Source organism: Palaemon carinicauda, chromosome 19 (genome assembly GCF_036898095.1).
Source record: "Palaemon carinicauda isolate YSFRI2023 chromosome 19, ASM3689809v2, whole genome shotgun sequence".
In the NCBI taxonomy this organism is placed as follows: Eukaryota; Metazoa; Arthropoda; class Malacostraca; order Decapoda; family Palaemonidae; genus Palaemon; species Palaemon carinicauda.
In genome coordinates this window covers 54,360,443-54,384,903 of record NC_090743.1, presented here as the reverse complement: position 1 = coordinate 54,384,903, position 24,461 = coordinate 54,360,443, and the positions used below count along the sequence as shown (strand labels likewise).

Below are 24,461 nucleotides of genomic sequence, written 5' to 3'. Positions count from 1 at the left end.
GAACTGGGCCTACTGCAGGAGTGTTCTAGGATATACTAGAAGATAAAATCGATCTTCCTGCTGAAGGAGTATTCCAGGATGATCTAGAAAATTTAACCATTCTTCCCGCTGAAGGAGTGTTCCATGATGAACTGGAAGATGAAATTGATCTTCCTGCTGAAAGAGTGTTCCAGGATGAACTAGAATATGAAATCGATCTTCCTGTTGAACGAGTGTTCCAGGATGAACTGGAATAGGAAATCGATCTTCCTGCTGAGGGAATGTTCAAAGTTGAACTGGAAGATAAAATCGATCTTCCTGTTGAAAGAGTGTTCCATGATAAACTGGAAGATGAAATCGATCCTCCTGCTGAAGGAGTGTTCCAGGAAGAATCGGAAGATGACATCGATTTTCCTACTGAAGGAGTGTTCTAGGATGTACTGGAGAATAAAATCGATCTTCCTGCTGAATGAGTATTCCAGGATGAACTGGAAAATGAAATTGATCTTTCTGCTGAAGGAGTATTCCAGGATGAACTGGATGATGAAATCAATTTTCCTGCTGAAGTAGAGTTCCATGATACACGGGGAGAATAAAGTTATCTTCCTGCTGAAGGATTGCTCCAGGATGAACTGGAAGATGAATAAATCTTCTTGATGAAGGAGTGTTCCAGGATGAACTGGAAGATGAAATCGATCTTACTGCTGAAGAAATGTACAAGGATGAACTAGAAGAGGAAATCAATCTTCCTGTTGAAGGAGTGATTCATGATGAACTAGAAGATGAAATTGATCTTCCTGCTGAAGGAATGTTGCAGGATGAACTGGAAAATGAAATCGATCTTCCTGTTGAAGGAGTATTCCAGGATGAACTGGAAGATGAAATCGATCTTCCTGCTGAAGGAGTGTTCCAGGATAAATTGAAAATGAATTCGATCTTCAGGCTGAAGGAGCATTCCACGATGAACTGAAAGATAAAATCGATCTACCTGCTGAAGGAGTGTTCCAGGAGTAACTGGAAGACAAAATCGATCTTACTGCTGAAGGAATGTTCAAAGATGAACTGGAAGATACAATCTACCTTCCTGCCGAAGGAGTGCTCCAGGATGAACTGGAAGACAGAATCGATCTTACTGCTGAAGGAATGTTCAAAGATGAACTGGAAGATGAAATCGATCTTCCTGTTGAAGGAGTGTTCCAGATAAACGGTAAGATAACATTGATCATCCTGCTGAAGGAGTGTTCCAGGATGAATTGGAAAATGAAATCGATCATCCTGCTGAAGGAGTGTTCCAGGATGAACTGGAAGATGAAATCGATGTTACTGCTGAAGGAATGGTCAAAGGTGAACTCAAAAATGAACTAGAAGATGAAATCGATCTTCCTATTCAAGAAGTGTTCCATGATGAACTGGAAGATGCAATCCATCTTCCTGCTGAACGAGTGTTCCAGGATAAACTGGAATATGAAATCTATCTTCCTGCTGAAGAAAGGGTTCCAGAATGAACTGTAGAAGATGAAATCGATCTTCCTGCTGAAGGAGTGTTCCTGGATGAACTGGAAGATGACCTCTATTTTTCTACTGAAGGAGTGTTCTAGGCTGTACTAGAAGATAAAATCAATCTTCCTGCTGAAGGAATATTCCAAGGTGAACTGGAAAATGATGAACTGGAAGATGAAATCGATCTTCCTACTGACGGAGTGTTCCAGGATGATAAGAAAGATGAAATCGATCTTCTTGCTGAGGGAGTATTCCAGGATGAACTGAAAGATGAAATAGATCTTACTGCTGAAGGAATGTTCCAAGATGAACTGGAAGATGAAACCGATCGTCCTGCTTAAGGAGGTTCCAATCATGAACTACAACATGAAATCGATCTTCCTGCTGAAGGAGTGTTCCAGGATGAACTGGAAGATGGAATCGATCTTCCTGCTGAAGGAGTGTTCTAGGATGAACTGGAAGATAAAATCGATATTCCTACTGAAGGAGTGTTCCATGATGAACTGGAAGATGAAATCAATCTTCCTGCTAAAGGAATTTTCAAAGTATAACGGAGATAAAATCGATCTTCCTGCTGATGGAATGTTCAAAGTTGAACTGGAAGATAAAATTGATCTTCCTGTTTAAAGAGTGTTTCATGATGAACTGAAAGATGAAATCGATTTTCCTACTGAAGGAGTATTCCAGGAAGAACTGGAAAATGAAATCAATCTTCCTGCTGAAGGAGTGTTCCAGGATGAAATGGAAGATGAACTCGATCTTCCTGCTGAAAGAGTGTTCCAGGATGAACTGGAAAATGAAATTGATCTTCCTGCTGAAGGAGTGTTCCAGGATAAACTGGAAGATGAAATCGATCTTCCTGTTGAAGTAGTGTTTCATAATGTAGGGGCAGAATAAATCGATCTTCCTGCTGAAGGATTGTTCCAGGATGAACTGTAAGATGAATAAATCTTCCCGATGAAGGGGTGTTCCAGGATGAACTGGAAGATGAAATCGATCTTACTGCTGAAGGAATCTACAAAGATGAACTGGAAGATGAAATCGATCTTCCTGTTGAAGGAGTGCTCCATGATGAACTAGAAGATGAAATAGATCTTCCTGCTGAAGGAGTATTCCAGGATGAACTGGAAGACGAAATCGATCTTACTGCCGAAGGAATCTTCAATGGTGAACTGGAATATACAATCTACCTTCCTGCTGAAGGAGTGTTCCAGGATGAACTGGAAGACGAAATTGATCTTACTGCTGTAGGAATATTCAAAGATGAACTGGAAGATGAAATTGATCTTCTTGCTGAAGGAGTGTTCCAGGAGAAACTGAAAGAAGAAATCGATCTTCCTGCTGAAGGAGTGATCATGAATGAACATAAAAATGATATCGATCTTCTTGGTGAAGGAGTGTTTCAAGATGAATTGGAAGGTGAAATCGATCTTCTTACTGAATGAGTGTTCCAGGATGAACTGAACAATAAAATTGAACTTCCTGCTGAGGAAGTGTTTCAGAATTAACTGGATGATGAAATTGATCTTCCTTACTGAAAGAGTGTTCCAAAATGAATTGGAAGATGAAATCGATCTTCCTGCTGAAGTAGTGTTTCAGAATGAACTGGAAGATGAAATCGATCTTCCTGCTGAAGGAGTGTTCAGGAATGAAAAGTAAGAATAAATCGATCTTCCTGATGTGGAATTGTTTCACAATGAACAGGAAGATGAAATAAATCTTCCTACTGGAGGAGTGTTCCAGAATGAACTGAAAAAAGAAATCGATCTTCCTACTGAAGAAGTGTTTTAGGATGAACTGGAAGATGATATAGATCTTCCTGCTGAAAGAGTGTTCCAGGATGAACAGAAAGATGAATTCGATCTTCCTGCTTAAGAAGTGTTTCAGAATGAACTGGAAGATGAAATCAATCTTCCTGTTGAAGGAGTGTTCTAAGATGAACTGTAAAAGGTAATCGATCTTTCTAATAAAGGAGTATTCCAGCAAAAACTGGAAGATAAAATCGATCTCCCTGATGAAGGAGTGTTCCAGGATGAACTGGAAGATAAAATCAATCTTACTGCTGAAGGAATGTTCAAAGATGAACTGGAAGATGAAATCGATCTTCCTACTGAAGAAGTGTTCCAGGATGAACTGGAAGAAAAAATCAATCTTCCTGCTGAAGGAGTATTCATGGATGAACCGAAAAATGAAATCGATCTTCCTGATGAAGTAGTGTTCCAGGATGAACTGGAAGATAAAATCAATCTTCCTGCTGAAGGAGTGTTCCTGGATAAACTGGAAGAAGAAATCGATCTTCCTGCTGAAGGAATGTTCAAAGTATAACTGGAAGATAAAATCAATCTTCTTGTTGAACAAGTGTTCCAGGATGAACTGGGCCTACTGAAGGAGTGTTCTAGGATGTACTAAAGGATAAAATCGATCTTCCTGCTGGAGTACTATTCCAGGATGAACCGAAAAATGAAATCGATCTTCCCGATGAAGGAGTGTTCCAGGATGAACTGGATGATAAAATTAATCTTCCTGCTGAAGGAGTGTTCCTGGATGAACTGGAAGATAAAATCGATCTTCCTGCTGAAGTAGTGTTCCATGATGAACTGGAATATGAAATCGATCTTCCTACTGAAGGAGTGTTCCAGAATGAACTACAATATGAAATCGATCTTCCTGCTGAAAGTGTTCCAGGATGAACTGGAATAGGAAATCGATCTTCCTACTGGAGGAATGTTCATAGTCCAACTGAAAGATAAAATTGATCTTCCTGTTGAAAGAGTGTTCCATGATAAACTGGAAGATGCAATCGATCCTGCTGCTGAAAGAGTATTCCAGGAAGAACTGAAAGATGAAATCGATCTTCCTGCTGAAGGAGTATTCCAGGATGAACTGGAAGAAGAAATCGATTTTCCTACTGAAGGAGTGTTCTAGGATGTACTGGAGAATAAAATTGATCTTCCTGCAAAAGGAGTATTCCAGGTTGAACTGGAAAATGAAATTGATCTTTCTGTTGAAGAAGTATTCCAGGATGAACTGGAAGATGAATAAATCTTCTTGATAAAGGAGTGTTCCAGGATGAACTGGAAGATGAAATCAATCTTACTGCTGAAGAAATGTACAAAGATGAACTAGAAGATCAAATCAATCTTCCTGTTGAAGGAGTGCTCCATGATGAACTTGAAGATGGAATCGATCTTCCTGCTGAAGGATTGTTCCATGATGTACGGGGAGAAAAAATTGATCTTCTTGCTGAAGGATTGCTCCAGGATGAACTAGAAGATGAATAAATCTTCTTGATAAAGGAGTGTTCCAGGATGAACTGGAAGATGAAATCAATCTTACTGCTGAAGAAATGTACAAAGATGAACTGGAAGATCAAATCAATCTTCCTGTTGAAGGAGTGCTCCATGATGAACTTGAAGATGAAATCGATCTTCCTGCTGAAGGAGTGTTGTAGGATGAACTGGAAAATTAAATCGATCTTCCTGTTGAAGGAGTATTCCAGGATGAACTGGAAGATGAAGTTTAATCTTCCTGCTGAAGGAGTGTTCCAGGATGAATTGAAAATGAATTCAATCTTTCGGCTGAAGGAGCATTCCAGGATGAACTGGAAGATGAAATCGATCTTCCTGCTGAAGGAGTGTTCCAGGATGAACTGGGAGACGAAATCGATCTTAATGCTGAAGGAATGTTCAAAGATGAACTGGAAGATACAATCTACCTTCCTGCAGAAAGAGTGTTCCAGGATGAATTAAAAATGAATTCGATCTTCCGGCTGAAGGAGCGTTCCAGGATGAACTGGAAGATAAAATCGATCTTCCTGCCAAAGGAGTGTTCCAGGATGAACTGGAAGACAAAATCGATCTTACTGCTGAAGGAATGTTCAAAGATGAACTGGAAGATGAAATCGATCTTCCTGTTGAAGGAGTGTTCTATGATGAACTTTAAGATGAAATTGATCTTCCTGCTGAAGGAGTGTTCCAGGATGAATTGGAAAATTAAATCGATCATCCTGCAGTAGGGGTGTTCCAGGATGAACTGGAACATGAAATCGATGTTACTGCTGAAATAATGGTCAAATGTGAACTCAAAAATGAACTAGAAGATGAAATCGATATCCTGTTAGAGAAGTGTTCCATGATGAACTGGAAGATGAAATCCATCTTCCTGCAGAAGAAAATGTTCCAGAATGAACTGAAGATGAAATCGATCTTCCTGCTGAAAGAGTGTTCCTGGATGAAACGGAAGATGAAGTATATTTTCCTACTGAAGGAGTGTTCTAGGATGTACGAGAAGATAAAATCAATCTTCCTGCTGAAAGAGTATTCCAAGATGAACTGTAAGATGAAATCGATCTTCCTACTGACGGAGTGGTCCAGGATGAACTGAAAGATGAAATTGATCTTACTGCTGAAGGAGTGTTCCAAGATGAACTGGAAGATGAAATCGATCTTCCTGCTGAAGGTTTCAATCATGAACTGCAACATGAAATCGATCTTCCTGCTGAAGGAGTGTTCCAGGATGAACTGGAAGATGATATCGATCTTCCTTCTGAAGGGGTGTTCAAGGATGAACTGGAAGATAAAATCGATCTTCCTGCTGAAGGAGTGTTCCATGATGAACTGGAAGATGAAATCGATCTTCCTGCTAAAGTAATGTTCAAAGTATAACGAAGATAAAATCGATCTTCCTGTTGAAGGAGTGTTCCAGGATGAACTGGGCCTACTGAAGAAGTGTTTTAGGATGTACTAAAATATAAAATCGATCTTCCTGCTGAAGGACTATTCCACGATGAACTGGAAAATGAAATCCTTCCTGCTGAAGGAGTGTTCCATGATGAACTGGAAGATGAAATCGATCTTCCTGCTGAAGGAGTGTTCCAGGATGAACTGGAATATGAAATCGATCTTCCTGCTGAAGGAGTGTTTCAGGACGAACTGGAATATGAAATCGATCTTCCTGTTGAAGAAATGTTCAAAGTTGAACTGGAAGATGAAATTGATCTTCCTATTGAAACAGTGTTCCATGATAAACTGAAAGATGAAATCGATCTTCCTGCTGAAGGAGTGTTCCAAGATGAACTGGAAGATAAATTTGATCTTCCTGCTGAAGGAGTGTTCCAGGATGAACTGGAAAATGAAATTGATCTTCCTGGTGAAGGACTATTCCAGGATGAACCTGAAGATGAATAAATCTTCCTGATGAAGGGGTGTTCCAGGATGAACTGGAGGATGAAATCGATCTTACTGCTGAAGGAATGTACGAAGATGAACTGGAAGATGAAATCGATCTTCCTGTTGAAGGAGTGCTTCATGATGAACTAGAAGATGAAATAGATCTTCCTGCTGAAGGAATGTTCCAGGATGAACTGGAAAATGGAATCGATCTTCCTGCTGAAGGAGTGTTCCAGGATGAACTGGAAGATGAAATCGATCTTACGGCTGAAGGAATGGTCAAAGGTGAACTCAAAAATGAACTAGAAGATGAAATCGATCTTCCTGTGGGAGAAGTGTTCCAGAATGAACTGAAGATGAAATCAATCTTCCTGCTGAAAGAGTATTCCAAGATGAACTGGAAGATGAAATCGATCTTCCTACTGACGGAGTGGTCCAGGATGAACTGAAAGATGAAATTGATCTTACTGCTGAAGGAGTGTTCCAATATGAACTGGAAGATAAAATCGATCTTCCTGCTGAAGGAGGTTTCAATCATGAACTGCAACATGAAATCGATCTTCCTGCTGAAGGAGTGTTCCAGGATGAACTGGAAGATGAAATTGATCTTCCTGCTGAAGGAGTGTTCTAGGATGAACTGGAAGATAAAATCGATCTTCCTGCTGGAGGAGTGTTCCATGATGAACTGGAAGATAAAATCGATCTTCCTGCTAAAGTAATGTTCAAAGTATAACGAAGATAAAATCGATCTTCCTGTTGAAGGAGTGTTCCAGGATGAACAGGGCCTAGTGAAGAAGTGTTCTAGGATGGACTAGATGATAAAATCGATCTTCCTGCTGAAGGAGTGTTCCAGGATGAACTGGAAGACGAAATCGATCTTACTGCTGAAGAAATTTTCAAAGATGAACTGGAAGATGTAATCGATCTTCCTGCTGAAGGAGTGTTCCAGGAGGAACTGGAAGACAAAATCGATCTTACTGCTGAAGAAATGTTCAAAGATGAACTAGAAGATGAAATTGATCTTCCTGTTGAAGGGGTGTTCCATGATTAACTGGAAGATGAAATTGATCTTCCTGCCGAAGGAGTGTTCCAGGATGAACTGGAAAATAAAATCGATCATCCTGCTGCAGGAGTGTTCCAGGATGAACTGGAAGATGAAATCAATCTTACTACTGAAGGAATGGTCAAAGTTGAACTCAAAGATGAACTGGAAGAAGAAATCGATCCTCCTGTTGAAGAAGGGTTCCATGATGAACTGCAAGATGAAATCTATCTTCTTGCCAAAGGAAGTGTTCCAGGATGAACTGAATATGAAATCGATCTTCCAGCTGAAGGAGTGTTCTTGGATGAACTCTATTTTCCTACTGAAGGAGTTTTCCACGATAAACTGGTGGATGAAATTGATCTTCCTGCTGAAGGAGTGTTCCAGGATGAACTGGAATGTGAAATCGATCTTCCTGCAGAAGTAGTGTTCCATGATGTATAGGGAGAATAAATCGATCTTCCTGCTGAAGGATTGCTCCAGGATGAACTGGAAGATGAATAAATCTTCCTGCTGAAGGAGTGTTCCAAGATGAAATGTAAGATGAAATTGATCTTCCTCGTGAAGGAGTGTTCCAGGATGAACTGGAAGATAAAATCAATCTTCCTGCTGAGGAAGTGTTCCAAGATGAACCGAGAGATGAAATTGATCTTCCTGGTGAAGGAGTGTTCCAGGATGAACAGGAAGAGCAAATCAATCTTTCTGCTGAAGTAGTTTTACAGGATAAACTGGAAGAAGGAATCGATCTTCCCACGAAAGGAGTGGTCCAGGATGAACTTAAAGATAAAATCGATCTACCTGCTGAAGGAGTGTTCCACAATGAACTGGAAGATGAAATCGATCTTCCTGCTGAAGGAGTTTTCCAGAATGAATAGGAAGATGAAATCGATCTTCCTGGTGAAGGAGTATTCCAGGATGAACTGGAAGATGAAATCGATCTTGCTTAAGGGGTGTTCTCGGATAAACTGGAATGTGATATCGATCTACATGCTGAAGGAGTGTTTCAGGATGAACTAAATATGAAATCGACCTTCCTGCTGAAGGACTGTTCCAGATTGAACTGGAAAATGAAATCCAATTCCTACTGAAGGAGTTTTCCAGGATGTACTGAAAGATAAAATTGATCTTCCTGCTCAATGAGTTTTCCAGGATGAACTGGAAGATGAAATCAATCTTCCTGCTAAAGGAGTTCCAGGATGAACTGGAAGATGAAATCGATCTTCATGCTGAAGGAGTAATCCAAGATGAACTGGAAGATGAAATCGATCTTCCTACTGACGGAGTGTTCCAGGATTAACTGAAAGATGAAATCAATCTTCCTGCTGAGAGAGTGTTCCAGGATGAACTGAAAGATAAAATCAATCTTACTGCTGGAAGAGTGTTCCAAGATGAACTAGAAGATGAAATCGATCTTCCTACTGAAAGAGAGTTCCAAGATGAACTGGAAGATGAAATCGATCTTCCTGCTGAAGGAGGTTTCAATCACGAACTGGAAGATGAAATCAATCTTCCTGCCGAAGGAGTGTTCCAGGATGAACTGGAAAATGAAATCGAACTTCCTGCTGAAGGAGTATTCCAGGATGAACTGGAAGAGGAAATCAATTTTCCTGCTGAAGGAGTCTTCCAGGATGAACTGGAAGATGAAATTGAACTCCCTGCTGAAAGAGTGTTCCAGGGTAACTGGTGAAATCGATCTTCCTGGTGAAGGAGTGTTTCATGATGAACTGGAAGATGAAATTGATCTTCTTGCTTAAGGAGTCTTCCATCATAAACTGGAATGTAATATCGATCTTCCTGCTGAAGGAGTGTTCCAGGATGAACTAAATATTAAATCGATCTTCCTGCTGAAGGCGTGTTCCAGAATGAACTGGAAGATGAAATCTAATTCCTACTGAAGGAGTGTTCCAGGATGTACTGGAAGATAAAATCGATCTTCCTGCTCAATGAGTTTTCCAGGATGAACTGGAAGATGAAATCGATCATCCTGCTGACGGAGTGTCCCAGGATGATCTGAAAGATGAATTCGAACTTCCTGCTGAGGGAGTGTTCCAGGGTGAACTGAAAGATAAAATCAATCTCACTGCTGGAGGAGTGTTCCAAGATGAACTAAAAGATGAAATCGATCTTCCTGCTCAAAGAGAGTTCCAAGATGAACTGGAAGATGAAATCGATCTTCCTGCTGAAGGAGGTTTCAATCATGAACTGGAGGATGAAATCGATCTTCCTGCTGAAGGAGTGTTCCAGGATGAACTGAAAGATAAAATCAATCTTCTTGCTGAAGGAGTGTTCCAGGATGAACTGGAAGATGAAAGCGATATACCTTCTGAAGGAGTGTTCCAGGATGAACTGGAAGATGAAATCGATCTTCCAGCTGAAGGAGTGTTCCAAGATGAACTAGAAGATGTAATCGATTTTCCTACTGAAGGAGAGTTCCAGGATGAACTGGAAAATGAAATCGATCTTCCTGCTGAAGGAGTATTCCAGGATGAACTGGAAGACGAAATCGATATTCCTGCTGAAGGAGTGTTCCAGGATGAACTGGAAGATGAAATTGAACTCCCTGCTGAAAGAGTGTCCCAGGGTTAACTGGTGAAATCGATCTTCCTGCTGAAGGAGTGTTCTGGGATGAACTGGAAGATGAAATCGATCTTTCTGCTGAAGGAGTGTTAAAGGATGAATTGGAAGATGAAATTGAACTTCTTGCTGAAAAAGTGTTTCAGGATAACTGGAAGATGAATCAATTATCCTTCTGAAGGAGTGTTCCAGGATGAACTGGAAGACAAAATCGATCTTCCTACGTTAGGAGTTTTCCAGGATGACCTGGAAGATGAAATTTATCTTCCTGCTGAAGGAGTGTTCCAGGATGAACTGAAAGATGAAATCAATCATCCTGCTGAAGGAGTTTTCCAAGATAAACTGGAAGATGAAATCGATCTTCCTGCTGAAGGAGTGTTCCGGGATGAACTGGAAGATGAAATCAATCCTACTGCTGAAAGAGTATTTCAGGATAAACTGAAAGATAAAATTGAACTTCCTGCCGGAGGAGTGTTCCACGATGAACTGGAGGATGAAATCGATCTTCCTGGTGAAGGAGTGTTTCAGGATGAACTGGAAGATGAAATTGATCTTCCTGCTGAAGGAGTGTTCCAGGATGAACTGGAAGATGAAATCTATCTTCCTGCTGAATAAGTGTTCCAGGATGAACTGGATGATGAAATTGATCTTCCTGATGAAAGAGTATTCCAGGGTGAACTGGAAGATGTAATCAATCTTCCTGCTGAAGGAGTGTTCGAGGATGAACTGGAAGATGAAATCGATCTTCCTGCCAAAGAAGTATTCCAGGATGAACTGGATGATGAAATCGATCTTCCTTCTGAAGGAATGTTCCAGGATGAACTGGAAGATGAAATCGATCTTCCTGCTGAAGGAGTGTTCCAGGATGAACTGAAAGATGAAATTGTTGACGTTGTTGTGACTCTAAAGTACATTTAGTCAAGTCAGCTGGTGAAACAAGTTTGGTAAATTTAGATTGGGATAGTGGGCCAAATGAGAGAGTGGCTGATCAGAGAATAAGGAACTTCGTTTATGAAGAAAAAAAACAGGCTAAACTTGGAATGGACATCCCAACGGTCACAGACTAAGTACTGAAACGGTAGCCCAAATAGGAATCACGCACATTTGCCGCTGACCTCGTGAATATGCTTGATGCTTGAGGCACTGAGCAACAGCTCAATGGTCTGTAGATTGACGCTGCTACTCATGAAGGAATCTTTAAAGACATTAAAAAAATGAGTACATCAAGGAAAACTGTAACCTGCTCTGTGAAGCGTCAACAGAATTGACCACAAAAATATGGAAAAGACAAGATGGAATAAGGACCATAAATGCGAAATCTATACGTTTATAAGAATAGCTAAAACAATAAACATCAAGAAATTAAAAGCAGAGGAAAGACTAAATAGAATTTGCAAAAGAGATGAGTTCTTTCTTATTATGTGATTTACATAGACGCCAATTACCAGGTTTGAAAAAAATCCTGATTTTCTTGAATAAAAATTTTTTTATTTATTTGATATAAATCAGATGGTTTTATTTAAATTATTTTTTTTCAATGATACTTATTTACCTGTCCTGATTATTTGTTTCAGTCCTATGATGGTATTTTCTGGTATTAAATTTGATCAACGTTAATGAAACTATAGTTACCTCCGCCAACAAAGTTAGAATCAGGTTTCGTTTTCACCCCTGTTTGTATGATTGTCTTTAAACATCTTCCTGGCCACAATTTTAATCGTAGAGTAGTGCAACTATCAGGGATTAACAGTTATGAAAAAAAAAACTTAATTATTCAATTTTGGAAGATCAAGGTCAAATGTCAAGGTCACGGTCAAGAAAAATGTCCAATTCACGGAATCAGCCATAAGTATGAACATCGTTGTCACAGAGCCTTCAAACTTGGTTCATATTTGAGTGTATGAAAATCTAACCTCCAATTAATGCATGAGGTCCAATGGTATGGTCGAGTCCAACATCAAGGTCAAGCAAAAGGTCAAATTCTGGTCATCGGCCATACGGCAACAATTTTAATCGTAAAGTAATGTAACTTGCAGTGATATTTCAAACTATAATGTAAAGAGCTGTTAAGGTCGAAGGTCAAGCAAAAGTTCAAACTCCAGTCATCAACCATATGGCCACAAATTTAATCGTAAAGTAGTGAAACTTGCAGGGATTTTAAACTGTTATGTAAAGAGCTGGAAATGACTAATTGATTCTGGGAAAGTCACCCTGGTTTCGAGAAATAAGCTGCCGTGGCGGAGGTCTGCACCCTGTGTGCTTTTTTAGTTTAAATATATATATATATATATATATATATATATATATATATATATATATATAATATATATATATATATATATATATATATATATATATATATAGTATTGAAGAAGTTAATATACTCGCACTGCATCCCTGTCTGATACATACTGAATAAATCTACACAATTTTACTTCTCCATAAATGATATAGACGACAGTATTGAAACTAAAGAAAATTATTGCCAGTGTCAGGGAATGGATGGTAATAAAAAAACAACTAAAATTAAATGAAAAAAACTGAGTTCATGGTGGTTGGAAAGAAAAACAACGTAAGAAACTTGTGTGAAATTTAAACAAACAGAAATAACAACTTTATCCCGATATCTAGTAAAGTTCGTGATCTATAGGCGTACCTCTTGACTGTAACTTGTCTTTCAATGGCCCAATAAATAATGTAGTAAAAACTGCTGGTTATCATCTTAGGAACATTGCTCTTATAAAGATGTACCTGGATGAACCTTCTGTAAAAATAAAAAAAATAAATAAAAAAAAAACTTGCGATAAACTGTTATTACCAGGATTTACCAATGTAACGCCATCTACTACAATTTACCAAAAATGTAACTTAAGACATTACAAAACATGATAAACAGAGGACCGAGACTGATAAAAGGCGTCTCATCCCGAGAAAGGATCACTCCTATACTAATTAATTTATACTGGCTCCCTTCTTGAGCGATAATTTAGTTTAAAACATGGTATCAGAACCGGATGTCCAAAATATCTAAGAGAATTGCTACATATTGTGCAGCCAACAAATCGTTTTGACACGAGAATAGTTACAGATATTTTCAAATTATTGAAACCTAGATATATGTCTACTGTAGGCTTAAGAGCCTTCAAATATGCGGCCCCAAGACTGTACAATAAGATCCCACTAGACATTCGAAAGACTGAAGATATCAAGGCTTTCAAGAGGAAACTGAAGACTTTCTTGTTCTCTAAGTGCTTCAATAGTGTGCATTTGACAATAAATGAGCAATAGGCGGTGTGAAATGTTGAATGTTTTCGAATGAACATGATGAAATCACTGTGGAGGTCCTGTAGAGAGTAGGGTTCCCCTACTGCATAGGCCCAGGAAAACTGCCCTTAAAGTAAAGCAAGTATTTATATTCTGTCAATTTTGGATTATATTAATAACTAAAGGGGCACTCAGAAGAGCGCAGACCTCCGCCGTGGCAGCTTATTTCTTGCCCTTTTGTTTGACCTTTATCTTGACCTTTGACCATACACTAAAATATGAACCAAGTTTGAAATCTGTGATAACGATCTCAAACTTATGGCTGATTACGTGAATTGGACATTATGCTTGACCGTAACCTTGACCTTCCAAAATCTAATCATTCCAGCTTTTACGTAACAGTCAATCCCTGAAAGTTTCATTAATCTACGATTAAAATTGCGGCCAGGAAGCTGTCCACAAACACACACACTTACAAACAAACCACAAACAGGGGGCGAAAACATAACCTCCTTCCAAGTTCGTTGACGGAGGTAATCAATGTAACGGTGCTTTTTAAAGATAATCTATTGTAGCGGTTCCTTTAAAAGACGATCAAATGTAACAGCCTCTCCCACCTGCATATGAAACCCATAGTGGCTGCCGATGGCAACGACGCCGTCGGCTATATATTCATGGCTTTAATACGACCTCAAGGCACCATAAAAAGGGATCATGGCTCTTTTGCGGGGATCATAAAGTATCTCTTTAGTGGCTTCGCTTAGAAAAAAAAAAGAAAAAAGATTTTGCTTACAAAGCAGACAATGGAAGGGAGACGCAGACTTGAGACATTTTTTCTATCTCCTAACTCCTATTTTTTTTTTTTTTTTTTTTTTATATAGCTCCCTGCGATATACTTTCGTCTTAAACCACAAAGAAGTTATAAAGGTTTTCTTCTAAAACCCAGTGGAGGCACTAAAATTTTTCTTTACACAAGTCATATTTCCCTAAATGCATAAAGGACCATAAACTCTCACAAGAGCATTAAAACATTATAGTGTTTTTCAGCTACAAGCACAGAGGCATTAAGATGCTTCATGTCTAAAAGCCCAAAATGGCACTAAAAATTTCTTATGAAAACCAAAAGACATCATAAAGGCTTTTAACAAAAAGCCTTGAAATGTCACAAAGGCTTCCTTCTACGAGTAAAAGCAAAAGGAGTCATCAAGACTTTTACTCGCAGTCGTATTCATCTATGCTATTGTATAACTTTCTTTTAAAGTACGAAGGCCCCATTGGACTTTCTTATACCGTAAAAAAATACACCATGTAGCAAAGTTGAACCATTTTCTTTTCCCTCATGTAACCCTATTAATTTCAAATCGGCTTTTTGATTAGTGTCTGAGATTTTTCAACAGTTTCTTTTAGAAGCAAAGTAGCACCAGACACTATTTCTGTTAAAACTCGAAAGCGTATTTTTATTTTGAGAAAAAAAGTGGCACCATACTGTTTCTGTTGAAGGTGAAGAGTATTTTTAATTTGAGAGTGAAATGGTACCAGCTTTCCCTTGAAAACTCGAGTCTGGTAGCATTTTGCATTCGAAATTAAAATTTCGAAAGCAAAATGCTACTAGACTTCCCCATTAAAAGTCAAGAGTATTTTCATTTTGAAACCAAAATGGCACCAGCTTTCCCATTAAAACTAAAAAGTATTTTTATTTTTAGAAACTTGTAATAATACTCTTGTGCCACACGAGAGTATTATTACAAGTTTCTACCGAAAGGATGAAGAGGCAATTAAGGATTTCCTCTAAACCCAGTAAGTAATTATAATAGGTTGTAAAACAAGTCCAAGGGTGTTACAGATGTTTCTTAGTAAAAGACAAATGTTTTATGTATTTTCTCTGGAAAACCAGAAAGCACCCTAGAGGTAGTAACAATGAATGTCGGAAATCACGAAGAATCCACAAAGGCTCTTTGCTTAAAGTCTAAACAAGTAATATTATTTAACCAAAATCCCAATGTTTACATAAAAGATAATGTTAAAATATGATACAACAACATTTTTGGGCCCGAAAGTACAGCAAGGGCTTAAAATTGTTTCTTCTGAAATGCTATTGAAATCGTCTATTCTAAAAGACTTGAAATCACCTCTTTTAAAAGGCTAATAGAATCGTCCCCTCGAAAAGAATAGTGGAAGCATCCATCTAAAAGAATAATGGAATCAAACCTCAAAAAGGCAATTGGAATTTCTCCTAAAAGGCTCTTGAAATTGTCTCTTCTAAAAGACTATTGAAATTGTCCCTTTTAAAATACTAATGGAATCGTCAGTCTAAATGGCTATTGAAATAGACCCTTCTAAAAGGCTGTAGAAAGTGTCGCTTCTAAAAGACTATAAAAAGTGTCCCGTCTAAAAGACCAGTGAAAGCGTCATTTCTAAAGGATAAAGAAAAAATAAGAGCTTCATCGGTAACCAACCAATGGAACATAACATTAAAAAGTTATAAATCCCGGTAAATCAAGAAATCATTATTCTTCTGTATAGCAGATAGCAGACTCCAACAAATAGATGTCTCCAAGGCTTCTAGTCTCCGTCAAGTTAGTTAAAGGTTTTTTATCACAAGTTATCACCTTAATAAGTCTATTATTATTATCATTATTATTATTATTATTATTAATATATTATTATTATTATTATTATTATTATTATTAGCTAAGCTACAACCCTAGTTGGAAAAGCGGGATGCTATTAAGCCCAAGGGCTCCAACAGCGAAAAATAGCTGTGAGGAAAGGAAATAAGGAAATAAATAAACTATAAGGGGAGTAATGAACAATTAGCCTGAAATGAAATATTTTAAGAAAAGTAACATTAAAAGAAATGTTTTGCATGTAAACTATAAAATTTTCAAAAATAAAAGAAAGAGAAATAAGATATCCCAAGACAGTGGAAGACCATGGTACAGAGGATAAGTCATTACCCAAAACTGGAGAACAAGGGTTGAATTTTGGAGTGTCCTTCTCCTTGAAAAGCTGCTTACCATGGAAAAAGTCTCTCTTTTACCCTCACCAAAAGAAAGTAGCCACTGAACAATTACAGTGCAGTACAGTAGTTAACCCCTTGAGCGATGAAGAATTGTTTGGTAATCTCGGTGTTAGAAGGTGTATGAGGAAAAAGGAGTGTGTGAACAGTGTATGTGTAAGCTAAGAAAAATGAGCCATAATCACAGAGAGAGAGAGAGAGAGAGAGAGAGAGAGAGAGAGAGAGAGAGAGATCCAATGCAGTACTGCCTGGCTATTCAAAGGATCTAATAACTCTCTAGCGGCAGTATCACAATGGGTGGCTGGTGCCCTGGCCAAACTACTACCTGCACTTGTATGGACACATTTGACATCTTCTAACTGTGGTGTAGTTAACAGGAAAAGGTTAAGCCTCAATGGACTAGACTTTTACAGGCCTAAACCTTACGACCCTTTGGAAATGAAAGTTCGTAAGATTGAATTTTGTATACTGTACTAAAATGGTCTAGATTCCGGTTATGATAGTACGACTAGACAAATTCATATATATCAAAAGCTCAATTCCTAGCCAATGGTGTCTCTCTGTACTCCCAGTTACTTCTCAATAATCTAAACTACACAAAATCCAAAGAGATGAGATTTAACCAATTTTTATCGGGGGAAATATAAAAAATTACGAGAAAGGAAAGTGTGTATTTCCTCCTAACAAAGGAATAAATATGTTTCTTTAAGGAAATGATTATAGAAATGAGTAAAGATGTAAGCATCAAGAGAATTCCAGATGGCAAATAAACAAGGAAACTTTTTACTGTGGAAATGGAAAGAAAATCTCTTGCTTTAAATAAAAAGCGAAATTCAGTCAAAAATAGGACCTCTAGCAAGCAGGTGCAAAGTATTTACACAAATCAAAGTACCAAATAAACTAACATATGTAAGAAAAACTTTCCGAAATATATATAAAATCGGAATTATATTTTCATACGTATATCTATCTATCTATCTATATAAATACATATATATATACACACACACACACATATATATATATATATATATATATATATATATATATATATATATATATATATATATATATATATATATATTCTTACGAAGTTGGTCTAGCGTACAGTAAATAATTTATTCATGTACTTCATTTATAGATTACATTTATATATTTAAGAGGTCCAGCTCTTACGGTGAGCTCCTTAGAATTAACTTTTTATTTCATGTATTTTTATTAGGAAGTCTTACGTAATCTGCTTACAAGAGTTATATGACCATACAAAGTATGAAAGAGAGCTTTTGTAATTTTCTTTTATGTTTTCATGAGGTACTGGATCATGTTTGTGAGAAAATACGCAATTCTTATATTTGCCACGTATTTTGGAAGGTTCTTGAAAACCCCAGTGTTAGATTCTATCTTCTTTTTTTTCTTTTTTTCCGAGAACAGTAGGTGGGCGGAGCAGCTGAGAGAGAGAGTTGCCTGAAAGCAAGGTTTGTTATCCTGAATTTTTATCTAGTTGGTAACTTTGAAATCGCTAGGCGCCTTCCCCCAAGGCACGAGAATAATCTATTTAGAATAATCTAGAAGGTATTAAGTTTATATATGCGCCCCCAGGGAAGCAGAGCATCAGAAGAGAATCAGCCTATCCTGTGACAGAGTCAACATACCCTCTCTCTCTAGTGCCTTGAGTGAGTCCTCTCCAAAGTGTATAAGTTTAAATATAACATGCATCGTGTGTAGAATGTTGAAACATTAAGGAAGACTTTGAAGGTGTTTTCAATGTATTGTGTCATTACGTGTGCTGGTATTATATAAATTTTTGTAACTGGCCCTGTGCGAGTAAGAAAAGTGAAGTATATTTTTATTGTTATCTGTTTACTGGGTGTGATCTAAAATTTTTAAGTTTATCAGTTACTTTATGTAATTTCTTTAAGAGTTTAATCCTTAAAGTGTTAAATGTTGGTGTAAAATGTAATTTCCAGTGATAAAATTGATTGTGTAATTTTTCAAAGTATTAATTTCTTTTGTCTTAGTCTAAGTTTTGTTCAGACCTAATATTTCGAGTGATTTATTTTTTTAAGCAAATTCTTTCAAAGTGTTGTAATTTTTATAGAATATATCTATTTTTGTAAAGAATGTATTATTTCACACACCAGTGTTTATTTCAGTACTCACTCGTATCCCTGTTAAAGAATTGAAGTAAGAGGTGGTTTAAATAGTTCTTAATAATAATTACCTAGTTTTGTTTTGAGTGTACTTAGGAAACCTTTGGATATCCAGTGTTTTTATATATTGCCGTCTGAGAGTTGTATAATCTTCTTAAGGTGCGATTAGATTGGAGAGTTTTTTCCGAGAGTTGCTCTCAGACAGCTGGTCTGTGGAATGTAAACAGGCTGTAGAGGACTCTCCGAGATTTTCTCTATACTCTCGCGAGTGTTTCTCTTCTCTCGCGCATGCTACAGTCTAAACACTCTAGACAGCACGCTCGTAAAGCTAGGTTGTAGCTCTCCACTCTATCCAGTGAATATTCAGATCTCTGAAAGTTTTCGTTACTCTCGCGAGAGAACATGTGCCAAAAAAGTGGAATAAAGACCAAACAATTACATTAATTCAGCAATACGAGAAATTTCCTGAACTGTGGAATGTGACTTTGCCTGAGTACAGAAACAAAGAGCTGAAAATTAGTAAAATTAAAGGAATAGCTGAGAACTTGGGAATTAGCAAAAAAGAAATTGCAAGGAAATGGCACAATCTCCGGAGTCTAATGTGTACTGAAGCTAGAAAATTAAAGAAGAAAAAAAAATGGGAGTAGAGCTGAAGAAATAATTAGTGTATAAAAAAATAAGAAATAAAAAAAAACACTACCCACAAACACACACACACACATTTCAATACCCGTTATTTTTAACGAGCACGTGCACTAGATTATTTGTTATCATTATTTGAAAAAAAAAATTATTAAATATATTTAATTCAAATAAATGCTTAAAATTTACATATTTAATTTAAATATTTGAATTTAACGGGAACGTGCAGTAGATTATTTGTGTTATTATTATTAAAAATAAAAACATTAAATACATTTAATTTAAATAAATGATTAAAATATAAATATTTAATTTAAATATTTGGATTTAACGGGCACGTGCACTAGTTACTTTGTATTTATATGTTATGCTTTCTTATCCTAACCTACCCTCCCTCACTTACTGCTCACTCCAGCATTTTTTGTGTTTACACAGTGTTATATAAAACTCTTTATTTCTTCAGGAACTGCGTAGCTCTGAATTGATATGGAAACGGGAATCAACCAGAGCAAACTGGAAGTATTAATTTGGAAACCGGAACCCCCAAACATACGAAGTTCTTATAGCTCGATGCATCATCCTCAAACAATTTTCTTAATAATTTTGCATGTGCTCCATCTTCTCCCCTTCTGCTTATCCCTTTTCGGACCCACATACTTCTTTTCCTTTTCTTTTTCACTTCGTTCATAATTATTAATGCAGCAGCAACATGGCACTTTTGAGGCATGTTCTCTCAACCCTCGCTAGTTGTCGACTGGCACTGGCTCCAGTGTAAATAGATGCGCGAGAAATCTTACCCAACTCTCGGACACTTTCTCTCGTGACACTCACTCACAGCTCTCGGAGAGAAAAACTTGCTGGTAGTATAAACACGCTGTAGAGAAAGTCGCGCTAGAGTAGCCGTCTCTTGGGAGAGTTTAATCTCCAATCTAATCGCACCTTTAGAGTTTGGGTGTCATTTAAATGTAATAGATTAATGTAAAAATAAACAGGTGAGTTTGGTCATCGAGAGGTTGTGTAGCTTGTGTATATATTTTGGTTCCCAGACCATGGGACTATATATATATATATATATATATATATATATATATATATATATATATATATATATATATACATATACATATATATATATATATATATATATATATATATATATATATATATATATATCGATAAGTCTGTTACATATGTTATATGTAATGAATAGCAAGTTATGTTTATCTTAAATAACAATAAAGTTTATGTGTCCCCATACCACTATACGTATCATGCGCTACACAAGACTAGAGAACAATGAATTGATTTTAGAGTGTCCGTCTCCTAAAAGAGCTGCTTACCATAGCTAAACAGTCTCTTCTGCCCTTACCAAGAGGAAAGTAGCCACTGGCAATTACATTACAGTAGTTAACCACATTAACGAATAAGAATTGTAGGGTAATCTATGTTGTCAGATGCCCGAGGACAGGAGAATTATGCCAGACTATTCGATGTATGTGTGAGCAAAAGAAAAGTGAGCCGTTGCCAGAAAAGGGACCCAAAGTAGTACTGCCTGGCCAGTCTAGAGACCCAGTAACTTTCTAGCCGCAAGCGGTAGGGTCTCAACGGATGGCTGGTGCCCTGGTCAACCTACTACCTAATAATAATAATAATTGGTCTACATAACTATAAAGACAGGTCTACATAACTATTATATAACTTATTCACAGTGGAATTTAAAACAAATAAAATACTCTCAATAACTATTAATAAAAGTATTTTTAATTACTTATCACAGTTATTTATCAAGGTATTTGTTATAAAAACTGGAATTCAGTCAATATGAAAAAAAAAAAAGTTAATACAGCCTTAAACATAACAGCTATTTAGGTCAGAAAAACTTGGCATTATGATGACGGTTTTTAAACTACTGTTTCACGTCTATAACTTGTGAGTATTGTTAGCAGGGTAAGCGTGTGCAAAAACACCTTCCAGACCATTTATCTAATCCGTTTTGGCTTACAAGACAAAACAAACAAAAATAAAATAAAAAAACACTCCATATAAGTCTCTCTCTCTCTCTCTCTCTCTCTCTCTCTCTCTCTCTCTCTCTCTCTCTCTCTCTCTCTCTCTCAGACAAAATAATAGGCCATGTATGAATAAATATAATATAATAAGCTTAGACTTCACGATAAAATAAAAGATGTATAACTAGCATAATTTGCTTACATATGTACAAAGACCTCCCCCTCTCAAATCTCTATGGAAAGAATAATGATGGGTGTAACACCAAGAGACAGAAAAGACCAATATGGATACGAGAGCAAACTTAGGTAGAGGATATTCTAATAACACGTAAAAAAAAAAAGAAAAAAAATAGGCATGGGCTTGGCATATAATGAGACTAACAGATAGTTGGACAGTAAGAATAACCAAATAACCTGGGAAGGCCATGGATTGACAAACTAGGAATGTTTCCGGGTGTGGACTGGCATAGTAAGACCATAAACAGGCGCAAGTGGTAGGACATGTCTGATGCCTTTGCAATGGACTAGGCCTGGTAGCGGATGATGTTGGTATATGAAGGGCAAAACAATAGCTCTCTCTCTCTCTCTCTCTCTCTCTCTCTCTCTCTCTCTCTCTCTCTCTCTCTCTCTCTCTGGTAATAATATCAGTAATCCAAGCAGACTAAAAAATGTCAAAATTAAAATAACACGTACACAAATGAAATGTTATGAAAAACATGTCTCAAGAAAGAAGTTGTACAACATTTCATGGGGGAAAATACACGAGACGGTGAATACATGTTAATTTAGTATTACGTGAAATTTGGTACCATTATCCTCATAGTAAATTGCGAGATTAAAGAGAAGCGGGTTGGACGAAATCGCTTTCGAGAAGTTTATGGTGGTAGGAAAGATAAACAATTTACGAAACCTTAGTGACATTCATGTAAATTTTGACACGTTAGTCCCGATATCTAGTAAATTTCGTGACCTAGATCTATAACTGAACTGTAATTTATCTCTCATCACTTAAAGAAGTAAGAATCATTGGAAATCAACTCGGGAACATAGCTTTTGTAAATAAATGTCTAAATGAATGTTCTGTTAAGAAACTTGTGAATTATTACCTGGATTGATAACTGTAACTATGTATGTTACAATCTTCACAAAATAGAATTTTTGCAGTTACGAACATGAACAAAGGAGCAAGATTGATAGGCGTTTCACCAGGAGGTTAGGCTAACCCTGGCTGTCTATTAAATCTGGAATAAATTACAATATATGTGCAGAGAATCATCAAATTATCAGAGCTGAATGTCCAAAATATCAAGGTGATTGTTTCACATCGCACAGCCAACAAAAAACAAATCGTGTCGACACGAGATTAGTTACGGATATTGGAAACATGATGCACTTCGACTGAGGGTTCTAAACTGTCAAATATACGGCCCCAAGATTGTATAACAATCTCCATTTGACATCAGAAGGACTAGTGTACAAAGGCTTTCAAAAGGTTAATCCTCATGTTCATGAAATGCTAGATAGCACTGATTTGATGATTAACGAGGATTAGGTAATTATAATTTGATATATATTTAATAGATATATAGAAAAAGAAAAAATCTAGTAGGTGTGTGCTGTGTGACAGAAACATGGAAACAACCCTTTAAGTTATTAAGTAAAAAAAAAAAAACGTTCTTTCGTAGCGTTGTTGTTTTTAAGGAGAAAATTACTAGTGAAATCACTGATGGTTCACAAAGATTAAGATAATTGTTTTACAGTCGAATTATTGATATAGCCAGTTTTCATTAGAGAGAGAGAGAGAGAGAGAGAGAGAGAGAGAGAGAGAGAGAGAGAGAGAGAGAGAGAGAGAGAGAGAGAGAGAGAGAGTAATAATGGTAAAGTCTTATTATTTTCTTAAATGTGGAGACTTCTGTCGTCTGGACTATTCAAGTTGGGTTTTATTAGCTTTTGGGCGCATGATATGTACATATTGTCAGTGTCTGGGGCATTGTCCTGCTAGCTAGGGTATTGCCACTGTCTCTTGCCTCCGCCCCTAATGAGTGTTCTTTAAATCTTTCAGTCAACCAAATTCATGAGTTAATTCAAAGTAATCAAACCTAGAACAACACATGAGAGAATGGTAGGCCTACCATCAAGTAAATTGATTAAATTCTAAATTTTAGCGGTAAAGTAAGTCTATCAATCTTAAAATGTTGAGACCATCAGTAAATTGTCATCATAATAATTGATTACATGATATGCTTAACTTGAATATTCCAGATAACAAAAGTTGGACGAACACAAGAGCACAGTAGGCCTACTATCAAATAAATGCATTCAATTCTATATTACAGGAACCATTACCTTGCAATAAACGTGGTGAAAGACGACCTAATGTCTAAGCTACAAGAAAGTTGATAAAAACTCACCGTAAACAACACTAATTGTCCAATTCAAATGGTGAACTTCCGCTTTTTAAAACAACTAACGTTTCGTGCTGAAAAGTTTTTCCAAAGGCTAACGTTCCAAACAAACTTTTCACTTGACGAATCAACGTTCATAACCTTGTTAAATCAATTGACATAATCACCTTAAATTAAAATCGCGCTGCCAATATTGTTTTTTTTCATGTAAACGATACAATTCACAATTAAAAAGTAAACCGAGCACAGTGGTTATTGAGGTACTGTAGTAGCATCACTTGATATCACCGTAGCCAAACGCACACTGGCTCATATTCTCGCAAATGCCTCCCGATAACACGACTCGAGATGCCAGATGAAGGATAAGCATCATTTTCCTGCTCTCATTTTGAAGCATTTTCTAAAATAGACATTACGACGGTTTCAGACTCTCAGTTGAACATTTCACTATCAGCACGGGGTACGTTGGGGGTCTATCCATGGATTTTTTCTTACTTTCTTTTTCTTTATCGTTTAGGAAAGGAGATTAACTCCTCCCTGATCAAAATAAGAATTGAAAAAGGCATATACACTATTTTTTTATGATTGTGATATTGCATTGCAACTATGATACGGAAATTATTATTATTATCATTATTAGTTGCTAAGCTACAACCCTAGTTGGAAAAGCAAGATGCTATAAGCCCAGGGGTCCCAACGGTAAAATAGCCCA

General features: G+C 37.1%; 1 long non-coding RNA gene across 1 annotated transcript in view; it reads right to left on the bottom strand.

Annotated features, from left to right (window-relative positions):
- Window positions 1-24,038, bottom strand: part of LOC137658250 (uncharacterized) — a 510,017-nt gene extending 485,979 nt beyond the window's left edge. Inside the window, exon 1 of the long non-coding RNA XR_011047298.1 lies at window positions 23,756-24,038. This is a non-coding gene — a long non-coding RNA (uncharacterized lncRNA). The remainder of the gene's footprint in view (window positions 1-23,755) is intronic.
- Window positions 24,039-24,461: the final 423 nt, after the last annotated feature.